Raw genomic sequence first — 17,787 nt, 5'->3', positions numbered from 1 at the left:
CAAGCGGGGGCCACTCTTCATCGCAGTGCGCGGGCCTCTCACTATCGCGGCCTCTCTTGTTGCGGAGCACAGGCTCCAGACGCGCAGGCTCAGCAATTGTGGCTCACGGGCCTAGTGGTTCCGTGACATGTGGGATCTTCCCAGACCAGGGCTCGAACCCGTGTCCCCTGCATTAGCAGACAGATTTTCAACCACTGCGCCACCAGGGAAGCCCTAAAACTCCCTTTTTTTTCGAACGAGAAGAAAGCAAGTGACAAAAGATGTGAAGACGGCAAAACCCAGGGAACAATGGGGCTAAACAGATATTTTGACCACCCACTACCTTATTTGTACCTCCCTTTACTAGCAGAAAACTTTCACAAATGTTACCTCCACTCACTGGCTACCAATTTAGTACCAATTTAGTCTTAACTTATTGGTCTTGGACCTTAAAGACAGCGCCCTAGTGGCTTTTCCCCTTCTCAGCCCCACAGACTGCTCTACTGTCTTCTCCGCTCCAGATCAGGGGTCAAATTAAGTGAATGTTTTGAAGAGCGGGTCCTTCTAAAAGCCTTTCCCCTTGGAGCAGAGCTGCCCACCCTCATAAGTGACCACTTGCAATGTAATAGGCATGGGAGACATTGAGATGGAAAAATCAGTCCACACTCCATCTCCACGGGGAAGGTGCTTCTGAGCAAAGTGAAGGCGTCCAGTCCGAGGCAGACCTCCCACCTGGGGAGGAGATGCTGTCCTGCTTCTTGGTCACCCACCTGTCTGAGAGAAGGGATATAAAGGGCATTGGATCATGGCTGAGGACACCTGACTCAAGAGAGTCACAGAATTAAAAGTAAAGGGACCGGGACTTCCCTGGCGGTCCAGTGGTTAAGACTCCCTTCTTCCATTGCCGGGGACATGGGTTTGATCCCTGGTCTGGGAACTAAGATCCCACAGGCCACACGGTGCGGCCAAAGATAAATAAATAAAAAACAAAAATAAAAAGTGAAGGGACCTTAGACACTGCTTAGTCCAGCAGTTTTCAAACTTTTAAAACTCAGGAACTCTGTCTTCAAATGGCATTCCATATGGAATCCTGACATATAACAGATAAAATTGGAATGTTCTGATTGAAGCAGGCATAGAAATTCTTAGTTCTGGCTTCCTGGCTCCCACTCCACCCCCTGAGTGAGCTCAGGGGCATTCATGGTTCCTGGAATTCCAGTCTGAAAGTTCCAGATCTCACCCAACTGGCTGTTCATTTCATAAATGAGGGTTCTGAGACTTGGCAAGTCTAGCCATGGCAAAGACTGGAACCCATGTCTCATTCCCTCTCCAATTCTCTTTCCACAACATTTGCCATTTTTCAACTCAGTTTCTTCATCTTTAAAATGGGGATAGAACCAAAATATCTGCCCCATCTACCAAGGGGCTCTCTGAGGACCAAATGCGTGTGAAAGCATACAGAAAATCCTAGAGCTCTTTTACTGCTTTTCTAGAGTAAGGAGATTGTATTCCCTGTTGCTCCCTCAACATCCCTTGTTCTTGCTCAAAGACTCCTGTTTCACCTCCACGTGGGCAAAGGGAAACTGAGGATTTGGGCTTAAAGACCAATATGAGGCTCCCCATAAAGAGGGTCCCCAACTCTAGGTGCAGAGGGCGGGTAGGTGCCTTGGAAGTGAGGCTCAATGCCCCTGAAGGAAACACAGCATCCGAGAAGTTTCCTGCCCGCTGTCAAAACGTCTCCTTGCTATTTAAAAAAGAGCTTTAGGTTTTTCAGGAAATTCTCAGAAGTCCCATTTCCTTACTGTTTTGCTGTGAGGAGCTGCATTAAGTACCTCAGGGCTGCCTACTTAGCTCTCAGCCCCCTCCATTAAGCATTACCTTTATATCTCACTCTTTGCCTCCCAGAAGATGAAGCGCTCCTTGCCCAGGGCTTCAATTAGCACCTGATAGGACCAGCGCTATAAGCAAGCAGCCTTCCATCTCTTCCCGAGGGTAAGGTGGAAGTGAGCTTGGAATGCTGTGGTCTCATCCTCAGGGCTGGGGATGGGCAGAGAAGAAAAAGCCGATTCCTCCCCTTTCGTTTGTCTGGAGATGAGGGACATCTGGGAGGGTCCAGGTGCCTTACTTGGACACCCTCACGTTCAGCTCCAGAGCCCCCCAAGCGTGAGAGGGAGAGGGTGGGAGGTTTCAGAGGACAGAATTGAAAGCAGTCACATCATGTCCATTGCCCCAGCAGCCCACGCCCCGTGAATCACCCTACCTGGGGACTAGCTTTCCCTAGGCACATTCTGGATCCACCAGATTCCAGTGAGAACCACACAGTGAGAGTATTATTAGCTCCCCTGAGCAAAAGATGTCCACCAAGGGTAAGGATTTGACCTGCATCACGCGTGGGGATTTTGGCAGACGTGTGCTAACTGGGGCTTCGGCACCCCAGTTTAGGCAGTTAATCTATCTGATGGAATACGGCTCCCTCCTGACTCTGAAAGGACCCTGCAGGCATGCTCATCTGACACTGCGAAGGGCTCCACTGAGAAGCCAAGCGTGGGTTGAGAGGCCTGGGAGAAGAGTCAGGGACACTTACAGGCACTGAGCCAAGGTTTCCCACACCAGCTATACTTGGCACATTTTAGTGAATCGGAGACAAGCATCAGCTCCAACAGAATGGAATGGAGGTTGCACTGAGGGCCTCTGCTCTAGGCTTCCCTGAAACTGTGAAGAGGTAGCACTCAGTGGGAAGACTAAAAGACTGTGCTAGGGAATCTGCTTACATCACATGGTTACATCATATTTAGGCTAGATAGAAGAAAGCATGTCACAATATCAGTTGTGCTGTTTCAAAATGTTTAAGGAAATGGTATCCAAATCCTCAAGGCCTGATAATTTCTCTCAAATATTTCTTTAATTGGCCCTCTCTTCTCTAAGGTTAAGGACACATCTACTTTCACCTACACAGCAGAGTTAGTCCTAAGTGCCTATGGTCTTGCTTTCTTCCAAACCAACCTCCACTCCTCCACACAGCAGACAGAAGTATCTGTAAAACCAAGTCTGACCATGCCACTCCCTTCCCCAGATAAAGGCCAGGACGCTGGCCATGTGGTCTCACACTTTGCCTTCCAGCCACACGGGTCTAGTCTCGTTTTCTGCCCCATGCCATGCTGTTTTCAGCTCTGTGACTCTGCATATTCTAGTCCCTTTGCCTTGAATGCTCTTCTCTCCTCTACTTTACTCCATCCTCCCGTAGCACCCCTGGCTCTCTCGTGCAGCCAGGGATTTTCCCATGGGGTTGTCCTGAGGCTCTGAGGTGGTGAAGGTTGTGTAGGGGCTTGGAGGTACAGCCATAAGTTAGCTATCTTATTCTTTGCTTTCTGCTCAAGATGTGAAGAGCCCTTGCTTCGTGTCTACTGTAGCGTGGCTGATTTCACCCGGAGAGGAGACTTGAGGGCGGGGACTCCAGTGGGGCCGGCATCTGCTCTCACTTCCTTTCTGCACGTGGGGCCTGCGTGCCCACGGGCTGCCTTATCCAAGTCACGATCCAGCCCTCAGTGGGAATGATCTAACTACCACCCCCCCTTCCCAGAGAAGTAGCCATGAGAAAGGAGCCGCCACGGTCACGTTTGAGAGGGAACCGTCTGCCTCAGTCACACGGGGGACTCACTCTCCTCAAAACCTCGGGTGTAATCGTAGGGTAAAATATCATGGTTTGGTTTTGCTTTTGGAAAAAGACAGAGGGCTAAATATAGCAGCCTGTCTGGAACACTTTCTCCAGGGAGTCTCTACCCTTTAGAAAGAACTGGAGAGAAATGTCTCCCGAGCAGGAACAATACACCCATGAGGGATGCAGGCATCAGACTTCATGCCTCCCTTTCTTGGAGGGGAGCTCTCTGCTGGCACAGGGCTTCAACAGAGGAAGCAGCAGTGACATCCCTTCGACTCCTGCTCAAGGTCCTGCAATGGCTCCCCATTGCCTTTAGGATAAATCTCAACCTACTTTGAAGGACCCTCAGGGACCCTATAATATCACCTCCACTGATACTTTCTTTGAACAAACAGTGACTGAGTGCCTGCCCGGTGGCAGCTTGACGCCAGGCCTGTGAAGGCAGAAATGGAATCATGGCCCCTGCGCTGCAGGGGCTCACAGCTTCGTGGGTACGACAGTTGGTTTTATGTGTCACACTTGGCTAGGCGACAATCTCCAGTTATTCACTCAAACGCTAGCCTGCACGTAGCTGCAAAGGTATTTTGTAAGTGAGATTGAAGTCCATAATCAGCTAACTTTAAGTAAGGGAGGTTATCCTCAGTGATCTGGGTGGGACTGATTCCATCGGTTGAAAGGCCATAAGAGCAGAGGTGGGGCTTCCTGGGTGAAGAAATTCCATCTGTGGACAGAACTGCAACGATGCCAGAGAGTTCCAGTCTGCCCTCCCGGACAGCCTGCCCTTTCGATCTCACACTTGCACGGCTAGTCCCCACAATTGCATAAGCCAATTCCATGCAATGAATTGCTGATACAGTAGGGATGCCACAGTGAGACGGTGCCCTGGCCATCAGGAAACATGGCCTGCACTACCAGTCTGTAACCCTGGGCCAAATACACCACAGACAGAGTACGTTTTCTATGCCAGGCATCGTACTAGATATTGTATTATCTTAGTTACTCTTCCCAATAAGAGGGCTAGGTAGGAGTTGCAGAGGGGGAAACTGAAGCTCATAAATATTAAGTAATTGACCCAAGATTATACAACTAGTAAGGTACAGAGTTGGGATTCAAACTAATTCTGCCTGGTCCCCAAACTTGTGATCCTTCCAATACCTGGTATATCCCTGTCACCTCTTATCTCACCAAACAATCTGAATCTCAGGTTCCTCATTTCTGAAAAGAGGGTGATCCCCAAAGTCCATTCAACTAAAAGGTGGCAGAATGGAGGAATTTGTATTCCTGTAATAGCTGGTAGCTGAGTCTCTCTTCAGAAGAGAGCAGATTTTGTTGGGAATAGACTTAGGTAAGTGTTTCTGATAGGAAAAAGGTCCTTCTCCCCATGTCCTAGAAATCAAATGGCATCAGTCTCTGAGGAAGAAGAGGCTGCTCTGAGGATGGAAGTGGGGATAGGAGGCCTCAGAGACAGGGAGTGAGAAGGAGAGAGAGAAAGTGAGGGGAGAAAAAGGGAGCCCAGAGATTGGCAGGTCCGTCTTGCCCGGTGGTGCTGTCCAAGGTCCGTAGTACAACCTACCAAAAAGCACAGTAATTAGAGAGAGTGACTTTCTTTAGTTGGAGAGGAGGGACTTTAAAAAGATTCAAGTTTCACATTGGGATTAATGAAGAGTGATGGAGATGTCCTTCAAGAAAAATAGAATCCGAGAGGTAAAGGGAGTAAGGACAATACAAATTTCATTTTGCCAAAAGTCTACCCATCCACTGCTTCAAAGCTCGTGCCCTTGCAGAATCTCTCCCTCTCATCTCACCTGTCTCCATCATGCTCCAGCACTCTCCTCAAGGGAACAGAGGACAGCCGGCCCACCTGCATTCTACTCTAGGGGAGGCCTCTTTCAGGAACCACTGGAGTGGCTGTGTACCTCACTGCCAGTACAGTAAACCCTGGCCTTTTCCTTTCCTGCCTGCTGTTCTTTCTCTAGTGACAACTGTGTCATTTGCTGATGAGAGCAAGAGACCCAGAGAAAATCCACCTGGGAGGCAAGGGAGAGAAAGAGCAAAGAGCTCTAGGAAGATAGGACTGGTCAGGCACCGATGTAAACAGATGCGATCTTTCCCTCCCCAAGTCAATGATGCGCCTTCTCAACAGCAATGAGCTCAGGTGACAGAGGCACTGATCTCACACTTGGCTGCGTAGACTTTTCTGATTATTGAGAGCCAGACACAGGACCCCGAATCTCATCACTGTGTTATTGTTGCCAGATGGGCTCACTGGACACTGAGGCAGGAGAGAAGTGAGAAGGGGGAGGGAGAACTGCGGAGGGAAGATTCATATAGAACCATCTTTGGTCCACTTTCTGGAACTGCTATTGGCTCCACTACCCCCTCTGCCAGAGATGTAGTGATGGAGATGGAGCTGGGGGGACAAGAGAGCCTGATTCCTTCAGATGCCACTAATTCATGGCTTTAAACCACGGGAAGAATATTTCAATTGTGTCAGGAAGGGCTGTTTTCAGGTAGCCTTAGCCATCTTGAAAGGTCCACGGTACCTGTATATTATCAGGCTGACTACAAACCATTTTCATCTCTTCATTTAAGGAGGTCCCTTAAGAACTAGTTAGCCTTTGTTCACCGATGTTGAGTTACAGAGTTCTATAGCCAGTCTCCCTGGCTATAGAAGGATGCATCGTTTTTCTCTGTAACTGGTGCTTCGCACTAATCCGTGCTGGCTCTCCCCTACCCTTGGCATACATTTGCAGGGTATTATTGACATGATCATCTTCTGTTTTTCCCTTTCTTCTTCCAACATGCCGGGCCCAAATTCAGAAGGCCTTTCCATCCCTGACATCCTGGGTCGTCCGACTTCAGCCGATGGCATTGTCAGTCCTGGCCCGGCTTTTATTATGAACCTGTATCCGGAGGAAGAGCAGCATTAGGTCTTGAACCTTCATCTCCAGAATTCACACACTCCACCTCCCGGCCTGCTCCTACCACCACTCTCTTTCTCTGTTTTCCTTTCTGTATCAAGCTCTGTCTCCCTCCATGACTACTTACTGCTTCCTTGATTCCTCAAATGCTTACCCTTCCTTTGGATCTAAACTGTTCTCCCGTCTAGTTTGGCTGCTGACTCGGTTTGGACTCTCCCCCTCTCGCCAGGATTTTCAGCCCTTTTAAGACTCCCTTTCTCCTCTTGCTCCTTGGTATTCAACGTGTCGTCCGCAAACCAACTGCCTAGGCACCACCTCGAAGCTTGTTAGAGATACAGGGTCTCAGGCCCCACTCAGACCTACGGAGTCAGAATCCTGATGACGGCAGGATGCCCAGATTATCTGTGTGCACAGTAAATATTGGGCGACTCCACTCTGAATTAGAAGATGCATTCCTGACAGACTACACGGGGATCGTTTTTGCCCCATTGTATTCCCAGCACTGACCACTATGTCTGGCAAATAGTAGATCCTCGATAAATACTAACTGAATAGGTGGATCTCTGGGTTTTTCTCTCTGACCTCATGTACTGTGTCCTCTTCTAAGAGGCCCTCTGACACATTTGTACACCTTGCACACCCCTTCACCTTGTCCCTCCCACTCCCATTTTTTTCTCCTCCTCTGCCACTGGGGACAGGATCAGACTGGTGTGTAGGAGAGGAGCTTGCTGGAGGTGGCTCAAAGGCCCCAGCAAAAGATGGCATCGGGCTGTAGGCTTTGCTCATGTGAGCCACAGAGAGGACCTTCACATGGAACAGGAAAGCTCTCACTCTCCCATCACTGTCTTCTCCACTCATTAACCAGCAAAACCTCAGATGTGATGAGGGCCCCAAGAATGACTTGGAGACAATCCTTTTAGGGACAACAAATGCTGGTTCCAAGTGACACAGAACCTGAGCTCTGGTTTGCTTCTGCTTTCACCCTTTTATTAAATGCACACGTTTGAAACACTAGTAACAGGGAAGGGGATGAAAAAGATATACAGAATACTAAGAAATAAAGTATGCCCTCTAGGAGCTTGCAGAAGCCCAGGAAATGTGTCCTAAAATACCTCAGTTGTTTCTGACGCTTTTCTTTTATCATAGCGCGCCCTCTCGTAGGAACGGCAGGAAATCAAATTGAGCTCCTGGCCAGATTACACAAGGAACCAAGGACTGTCAAAGTATAATTAAAAGGTGGGGGAGGAAGGGAGAGAAAGCTCAGAGATGGAAACTGACTGCACTGGCAAAGGGGAAGATAAAATGTAGAGATAGGGGAGAGGAGAGAGAAGAAAGAGGACCAAGAAGAAAGAATGGCTTTTGCAGTCATTAAATGGTTACATTGTAAACCTTTAGTATGTATATTTTTAAAAAGCCCTCCACCTTGCAGTTACTTAGTAAGCAGGCGAGAAACGGCTGATAAGTCTATCCCCAGGGGCTCTCTTGGCGCCATATGTTCTCCAGTGCTCCGTCCTGAACAGAGCAAGTTCCGCAAGGACACGCCCGTGGGAGCCCTACCTGCCGAACTCCTCCTGAGTGAGAACAGGAGGCAGCCGTCCTGACCCCTATCCAGGGCGCACAAGCAGATCTCAACAAAATCTACAAAGCCTGGCGTCCCATGGAGAAACTTCAGGTGACAGTCCCCCTGGCCGGGCCAGGCAGGGCAGCTGCACCTGAGGGCACGATGCTTGAGCTGGCTGCAAAACGAGGGGTTTCTGGGTGATCAGCACGTGCGCTGGGCGACATTCTGACTGGAAGGCATAGAGCCAAAGATCCAGTGACTTTCGCCAGCTGAGACCGTGAATAATCACTGGGAAAAGGCTGATTGCTAATTACGAGGTGGAATGTAAACACAGAGATGGAGAAGACAACAAACAGGGTTGGGAGGGCAGGCGAGGGCAGGAAGCTGAGGGTCACTGGATCCCCTCTCCATGGTCGCCTCGGCCACTGGCTTTCCAGCCCGTTGCTGTCACACACCAAGCCCTCCACCATGTCTCCATCACACAGGCAACTACTAGGCTAATTGACTCATCCTCCCAGGAGGCCTCGGGGCAGGAAAGGGATGTGGGTGGTTGACCTGGAGGTACACACAGAGACGAGGAGCTCCAGGAAGACAGGTAGGTGCCTTGGTTGGTATATTACAGAGGGGCTTGAGTCAGGGACATTTACCAGCATTTCCTTAACCTCATTAACCGTCATCTGTGAAGTGGGGTAATGATGTAGATATCACAAAATTGTTGCGACAATTAACTGAGATTAAAGTAAAGCATGTTGTCCAACGCCTGGAGCAGAGTAAACATTAATAAATGACTAGCACTGTTTTTACATTTGGGGATTATTTTGGAATTTAAACATCCAGCATCTCAAATGAAGAACATATGTATAATTCTTACAGGAAAAGTAATTAGGATTGAGTGACAATTCCTTCCTAGACATTTGAACAGTGGTTCTCAAACTTCAGTGAGCAGAAAAATTACCCGGTGTGCCTGGTAAAAATGCAGAGTCCACCACCACCTCCAAGACCCACCTCTACTCATGACCATCGGATTCAGTGTGTCTGAGAAGAGGCCTCCACCACATTTCATGGAAATGCTCTGTTTGTGGGTCTGTCTGTCAACTCACTGAGGGAAGCAAATATACCTTGCTCATCTCTGTATCCCAGACTCTTAGCCTAGCTCCTGGAACATGGGAGGCACTGAGGAATGTTGTTTGAACATTCAAAGTGCCCATTCGCCCTTGAGAATAGTATCTGGGGGAAGTGGAAGAATTCTTAATGCAGAACTACGGTTAGCACCTTTATTTTATAATATATCTTACCCAGAGGGTGGGTGCTGGGCCAGAGCATAGGAACATGACTAAGTCCACCAAAAGTATTTAGTGCCTTTGATGGCAGCGCCTAAGATGAGATAGGAGAAAGGGCTGGTTTGTACATTGCTAAGAGCAGAGTTTAGAGAGAAAAAGTAATAAGTCCTCAGAAGAGAAGAAAAGGGTAATTTTTCTAAGCCAAGGAAGTCAAGTAAGGAGGGAAGAAAGGCCATCCTGAATAACATGGAAATGTAGAAGCAGTGAGAATTCCTTTTTCCTCCTACTTCTAGCTTCTGGTTTATGCTCAAGTTCCTGGGCCTCCATCCAGTTCTGCTACTACCTAACTTCGTGACCAGGGGTAACCTCTTCATGGTCCCATCTGGAAATAAGAACAATGTCATCTCCACCATGAGCAACAAAAAGCCGATCTTGGCCATCTCTTGAGCCTCGTCTTCTGCAGCCATGCTAAACCTTTGTGCTTCCAAGCTTTTGTATTTGCAATGACTCCTGCCATTACTTCTTTCCTTGGTGATCAAACTACTCTCGTCCTTCAAAACTCAGCTCAAGCATCAGCTCTTCCAGGAAGCCTTCCTTGAATGCTTGGTTTCATTTGGTTGCTCCCTCCCCACACACGGTTTCCCACAACACTCATTATAGGACCTGTCATTCTCTTCTGCATCTGTTACCTTTTCTGTCTCCCCATGAGATTCTGAGTAAGGACTGCCTTGATTCACCTCTGTGTTCCCACATTTTAGCACAATGTCTAGATCATTACAGATGCTCAACAAGTGCTCAAATAATTAATTAACTAGAAATAAAATGCATGGGGAATAAGCTTCCTGGGTGTGTAGGGGTGGTGGCTGGGTGGCAAAAGCCAAGGCATACAATTGCCCAGGGTTGTAATACACTTAACTCCCAGGAAAAAAGAAAGTGAAGTAAATGACCAGGTGCACTAGAAAGCATGCACAGACCTGCTCTGTGGCCCTAATAAGAAAGCAAGTTGGGCCATGAATAAATAAATAAATTAATTAAAAAAAAAAAAAAAGAAAGCAAGTTGGGAAAGATGTAGGGTATCTTCCCTGGAAAGATTTAGAATAGAAATGAAATATCTTTATGCAGCTACAGGCAAAAGTCAATAACAAAACCATAGGGGAGAAAGAGAAAATCTCCACTCAGAAAACTCCTTAAAGGGAGGATTTGGGTCATAAGATCCTGGTGGGGGGTTAAATCAAGATTTCTTCAACTGTAAGTGGGCCCTGTTGAACTTCCTTCCCAGCGAAATGTAAGCAGGACTGGCCTTGCAGAGTTAGAAAGCCCTTGGATATGACATCAGGGAAATTGCCACAGATGCTGCACAATATCCTTGTTCCTCTTTAATAGTTTCCTGGATATAAAGTGCCCAGAGAAAACATGGTCAATGTTCACTTGCAGGTTATTGAGGGAAGAGCCTGTGTCTTTAAACTGATCTATATCTCCCCCTCCTTACACACACACACACACACACACACACACACACACACGCATAATCTGAAATAGGGCCAGGCAGCTACACGGGCTGGGAGAATACTCAGTCAAAACAGATTTGAGTGAATAACAACCCATTCCCTTGGGTTCAGGTTTGTTGACAAACATTCACAGAGTGCTCAATACTTGCCCAGCTCTGCACCAATAGCTTGAAATGCTTTATTTCATGCAATACACACAATTAGTTTATGAGGCTGGAATATCACTGTTCCCATTTCACTGATGAGGAAACTGAGGCACAAAGAGGTTAAGAAACGGGCCCATGTTTATGCAGAGAGTAAGTGGTAGAGCTGGGATAAAAACCCAGGCAGTCTGGCCTCAGACTTCCTGCTCTTAACCAGTACTTCCTACTGAAGAGGCAAAGCATGTGTAGATGCGGACTGCTGGTCTGTTCCTGGTACCACCAGGTATGATGGGCTGAATGTTTGTGTCCCCCTCCAAATGTGTATGCTGCAACCCTAATGCCCCATGTGACTGTATTTGGAGATAGGGCCTTTAAGGAGGTAATTAAGGTTAAAGGAGGGCATAGGCGTAGGACCCTAATCCAATAAGACTGGGATCCTTATAAGAAGAGATGCAGAGAGGAAAGGCTGTGTGAGGACACAGGGAGAAGACAACCGTCTGCAAGCCAGGAAGAGTGGTCCTACCAGAAACCAACACTGCCCTAGCCTTGATCTTGAACTTCTGGCCTCCAGACTGTGAAAAAAATAAATGTCTATTGTTTAATCCACTCAGACATGGTATTTTGCTATGACAGCTTGAGTAGACTGATACACCAGGCCAGCATCCGGCAAGGCACAAAGATAGACAAACTTATGATGTGGGCAGAGGATGCCTTGAGTGCCTGCCCAGAGCCTGTTTTGACCACAGCCTTCTCCTCCAATTCCCACACTCATCCCCAGGGTCTCAGAGCTGACCCCAGCACCCCAGGCCCCAGTGGCAGCTTGTCCTGTGTACACCATCAGAGTTTACCTGTCCTATGTCCCACCCTACTGGTGCAAAGACTAGCTGTGTTTACCGTGGGTTTGCAGGCACTGTGTTGGTGCCCTCAGCGTTGCCAACTTTAACCCGCATCACTGCCTAGTGAAGCCAGTGCTCTGGTATCTACCTGGTTGGTTGTTTTGTGGATGAAATGCGATGGTTTGTGTATAGGGCTTATAACAGCGGTCATCACCTGGTCAATGTTCGCTTGGCAAAATTATTAACTCTCCCCATGTCCCAGCTGGTAACTGGTAAAGCTGGAATTTGACCCTTGATCTTCTTTCCTCCAAAGACCAAGATATCTGCTTTCCGAGGTGACAACCAGCTCATGTGATAAACCAATTTGACATCATACCAGTGGTGATTCCCTCCATAATTCATTGAGCGATCAGATTTTCTTTCCAGTTCTACTCACTTCGGTTGAGAAAAAAAGAACATAATATATAAATATGTGTGTTGTATGCATGTGTGTATGTGCATACACTTTTTTTCAGCTAAAGGTCATGTCCAGGCCCACAAAACCATACTCTTTGAGTGTTTCAGGCTGTGAAATGAAGGGCAGAGTCTGGTGGGCCTGACATTCAGTGCTTCTGACAGCTGTATTTCTCCATTCCCAGGCTTGACTCTAAATTCTTAAAACACAAAGAATAAGGTGCACATTTTTAGCGCCAGCCCACGACGCAGAGTGTGTCCTTAGTAAACATTCGTTCTTTATTGAATTCTATTGAATTGCTCTGCAGGTAAAGGAAGGCAGGCACCAGGATGAGCTGGCATGGGGCACACAGAAGTTCACATCCAATGTAAAAAGCCAACAAGCAGGATTGCTCCTTTGCGCATGGCCTCTAGCCCACATCTTGGACCTACCGATTAAGCACTCAGCAGAAATAGCTGTGTAAGTGCTAGGATGGGACCAGAAATTTAAGAAGCCGTTAAAGACAAGCACAGCACATGACATCGTTGTCTGTTGCCCAGTGAAGTTGTGGGAGCTGCAGTGGCCCTCTGGCCAACTGGAAGTCAGGTCACAAAGACAGCAGGAGCAAAATATAGATCCACATAGGAGGGATTGGGAGAAAAAGGGCCTCCATCCTGTTCCTAGTGTGGGGAGCATGGGAAGACAGCAGACTAGCTGTGTGCATGACCTATTATTATCCATTAGACCTCCCCACCAGCGGTCGTGAGCCAAGGAAGAGGAAGGAGGGGCCCTGAGCCCCCATCACTGGCTCCCCGTTAAGTGTGGAGGCCGTGATGTCCTGGCACCTCATAGGCTAGACTTACAGCTCGTGCTCCACTGTGCAATTTGTGAGCCCCTACTTTGCAAAGCCAACACCAGTTTCTAAATTTAAGCAGCTAGAAATGTTCATTTTAAGGCCAAGGATCTGGAGTCCCTTTAAGCAGGGACAATACCACAGTCCCAACTGGCTCACACTCTGTCCCTGTTACAGTGTCCACGATGAATGGTAAAGCTGCAGCTTGCCTTCCAAAAGATGACAGCCATTTTTAAAATGAGCTCATCCAAGTAAATGGCTATTTTAAATCCAAGAAAAACACGTACGCTTATGTCATAGGAACACTCTGAAAGAAGCCAGTCCGCTAAGTTCCCAGACCCCCGAAGAGCCTAATTCACTGTGTCTTGCGGGAGACATCACTGTCTGGGACTCAGAGGTGAGAGCCCATGTTCTAAGCCCATTGCCAGGCATACAAGCGTGTCAGGGGCCAGAGGCAGGGAGCCAAGTTGCTCTCAACCCGCAGTAAATTAATGTGGGTGAACTCTGTCTGCAGATGGGAAGGCATGTTTCTCCCTATGAGCAAGCTTGCCTCAGAAAGATGCAGGGCCCGAAAACAGGACCAGGTTCAGGAGGCCAAATTCCCAGGTCTACATAGAAGCTTTGAACTTGCAGATCATTCTCACAGTTGGTGGCAGCACATGATTTTCAGAGCTGTAGTGGCAGCCAGCCTGGAAGGATGAAGAATGGGATTATCAGGCAAGGGCTGGAAGGAACTGAGTAAACCCCAAACCTGGGAAGGAACTGCTGCATGGTGGGGGGAGGACAGAGTGGGGATTTAGACCACAGCAGCTTTCCAAGGCGGGTGTGTGTGGTTAAATGAAAGCTCTCAGTTTTGCTGAGCCTCTGATGGATATGGATAAAGCAAGGGTGAGCCTTGCTTCTCTAAGCACCTTCTGTCAGGCTCTATATAAACAGAGCAAGAAGAGTTCAAGGTCCAGGGGCCCAGCCTGGAGTGAGGGGTGAGGATGGATGGGTGCTCTGGAGAGGCAAAGAAGCTTTTTTTTTTTTATTTATTTATTTTTGGCTGTGTTGGGTCTTCGTTTCTGTGCGAGGGCTTTCTCCAGTTGCGGCAAGCGGGGGCCACTCTTCATCGCGGTGCGCGGGCCTCTCACTATCGCGGCCTCTCCCGTTGCGGAGCACAGGCTCCAGACGCGCAGGCTCAGTAGTTGTGGCTCACGGGCTTAGTTGCTCCGCGGCATGTGGGATCTTCCCAGACCAGGGCTCGAACCCGTGTGCCCTGCATTGGCAGGCAGATTCTCAACCACTGCGCCACCAGGGAAGCCCGCAAAGAAGCTTTTGAAAAAGGCTGAGGGGCAGATGGCCAACAAGCTTTTCAGAACAGGAAATATCTACTGTTTAATTTGAAGATGTGGATGTTGCAGTACAAATAAGCACCTTCCAAATTGGCATCGAAGTCTGCTTTACAGGCAAAGATCATGAATCAAAGAAAATAGATGCATTTCCCAGCGGGGTCAACGTGGGACAGAGAGAAGCAGCTGATGCCATGGACCGACGTGATGCTCCATAAAATTAGCTCATTCCACAGAGGCGGGCACTCAGGGCGAGGCAGCAGTGAAAATGTACGCATCCTGGAAAGGAGGACCATCTTGATGCAGGCATTGCAATTCCACAGGGCCTGCAGCGGGGGCTGGAAGAAATAGGAGCTAAACCTTAAGGGCTGGGGAGATCCACCTGTCGTCCAGGCAGATTACGGGGAAAGGGAGAAGTTAGACCAGAGTGCAGACAAAGTGGGACACATGGGGAGCCCTGGGTAAAGGAGCCTCATTAGCAGAGAAGGACATCATGGAGGGCAGGGGTCTGTAGCTCAGAAGTCACCACTGAGAACTTCATTGTGGGATTCAGCTTCCAGGGCTTGTTTAACGGGATGAAAGCTTCAGAACCTGACCCTGTGTAAAGGAGGAGCTGGGGCAGCTTACATCTTCCTGCATCCCCCTCTCCCACGTGAGGGGCTCCCATAGCCTAGTTCTAAATAGCTCTCCAAGGAAGTGTACTGGGAAATCAGGTGGAGAAAGAAAAATAGGAGCCATGGAAGGTTTTGGAACAGAAGGATGACAAGATGAAACAGATGTTCTAGGAGGATGATCTGGCCGGAATGTCAGCGTGAGTTGCTGGTGAAGAGACTAGATGTAGGGAGAGGCATTGGATGACTTCTGTTGATAGTTGGACCAGAAATCATAACCGCCTGAATGAGAGAGGTGGCCGTGCTGATGGTGGAAAAGATAAAACTGGGTGTATCTCCACAAAGTCTCCACAGACTGCATGGGGCCTAGAGCAGGAGAGAAAGCAAAGATGTCAAGCTTGTCTGATAGGGAAAACGCTAGTGAAAGTGGTAGAAATAAAGAAGGGGGGGGGGTGTAGTTTTAAAAGGATAAGGCAAGATCATCTCAGAAATGCTGAGTCTGAAGTGACAGCCGGACAGCCAAGTGAAAGTGTCTAATTAGACCTTTAACATCATAAGATGGAAATTAAGGCCAGGACTTGAGATTGAGTTTGTGAGTCATTTGCCTAAAGTAAATTAAACTGCAAGAGGGAAGCATGGGATAGAAAATTGGAAGTGTCTGCCGTTGCAGGAGGGGAAGGAACAGGGTGGTCAGAGAAGGCCCAGCTTGGGAAGAAGGAGGAGAGGAGAGGAGAGGGCTGTGCAGCGGAGGCCTTGGGAGTGTGGCAGTGGCCACAGAGAGGCCTTCAAACCTTGACTCCAAAATGACCTTGATTGATGCTCTGGGAGAGAAAGTGGCCTGGTCAGTGGCCCTTGGGAAGGACACTGAGGATGGAGGCCACCCTGCTAGAGATCAGAGGTCATCAGATTCAGCAATAAGAAGGAGACACAAAGGAGTGCAGGAGTTGTGAAGAGGTGGTGTGCTGTCCCCGCACACCACCAGGTTGTGTGTCTGTCTTTGCATTCAGAGGCATGCAAAGAGGAGGCAGCCCTAGGGGAGAGGCTCTTAGAAAAGGGAGAAATGATAGAGCAAGCCAGGCTTCTCCGGAGATGAAAAAGGAGGTGACTGGGAACAGATTAGGCCCAGAAAGGAAATTCTTCTCTGTACCAGTTAGCTATTGCTGCAAAACAAGCACCTCAAAACTCAGTCACTTAAAACATTCCATTCCATTTGTATCACCTGTCTACATGGAGGCTGGGGAGTTCTGTTTTCTGGACCAGGCCAGGCTGATATCAGTTAGGTTTGCTCAGACATCGGTGGTCGGCTGCTGAGTTGGCTAGGAGCTTGGCTGGTCTAAGATCACTCTGCTGGGACACCATCGCCCTCCCTCTTCCTCGTCCCCCATCTTCCAGCAGGCTCACCTGGGCTCACGGCAGTAGAGGGGTTCTGAGAGAGAGAGAGAGCAGAAGCCCATACAAGTTCTTAAGGCCTGTTCTCGAGCTAGCATGCCATCTAAGGAAGTCACAAAGCCATTCGCGATTCGAGGGGAGCAGGGTGGGTCCTCTTGTGGAGGAAGCACGAGTGCACATCGCAAGGGGCACAGATATAGGAAAGAAAAGACTTGAGGGCATTTTTGCAATCAATATCCCAGGGTCTCCTCGCCTTCATCTCCTCTGAAACATGGAGATAAAATGCGTCGGTAAGGAGTCCAAAAGGTGAAAAAAGTCACAACAAGGTCTTTTTTTTTTTTTAACAAGGTCTTGATTTGCCCAAGTCCCCCAGAAATAGAATAGACCTGGAGGTTAAGAGGAATGAGAAAAATTTGAAAGAGCCACTGTAAGCCTTGTGGAGGGGGCCTACATGCAAAAGAGGAAGGGTTGCCAAGGAATACAGTGAGGACCAGGTGAGAGCAGGAAGCAGTGCCCCAGGGCCACCCAGGGCCACCCAGGGCCTGGGGAGGGGGGCAGAAACATGCTGGGTGGGGGCTTGGCGGGAGATAATGAGGTAGAGAAGCAGCAGCAGCAAAGTCAGGGCTGGTGCAGGAGCCAGTGGTCCTGTGGCCAACACACCCACGTGCCTGGTGAGCGGTTGGCACCTTCTCTGGGGAGAAGTCCTGGCCCCACGTGTCTCCGAGGTGCCCTGGTGTTGACAGGACTCCCCACGAGGAGCCCACAAAAGGGTGAAAAGTAACTGAGTGAGTGGATGTGACTCTGAAGGGCAACAAAATCAATGAACGGAAAATAGTTCATTTCTGTCCCATTGATTTTCTTTTTCCTGCTCATTGAGGATGCGGCCACACATTGTCATTAAACTAACCACTTTTCAGTGAAATGCTTTAACTCTCTTTAAGACTGACTCTCGCATAACCAATTCCTAAAATAAATTATTTATAACGCATCTCATCCTCAAAAGAGTGACGTTTTAGGTGGTTGCATAACCACTGTGGGGCAGTCAGTCCAAAGGTTTTTTTCCCATCCTGACATAGCCTCACTCCCCTCGTCCTCTCCAGGCATCAAGACTTTTAACCCCACCCTCCTGTATGACACGCCCCCGCACTCTGCCTCCAGACCAGTCGGGCTTTCCCTCGGAATCCCTGAGCCTTTCTCCGATTCCTCCTGCTCTGAATCCTTTGATTGTCCTCTTCTTGCCTCCCCACCACTCGTTGCTCAGCCTCCAGGCCTCCAGCAGTTGCA

This window comes from Balaenoptera borealis, assembly GCF_965194805.1.
Source record: "Balaenoptera borealis genome assembly, chromosome: 1".
NCBI classification, from domain to species: domain Eukaryota; kingdom Metazoa; phylum Chordata; class Mammalia; order Artiodactyla; family Balaenopteridae; genus Balaenoptera; species Balaenoptera borealis.
Note: the sequence above shows the minus strand (reverse complement) of the source record.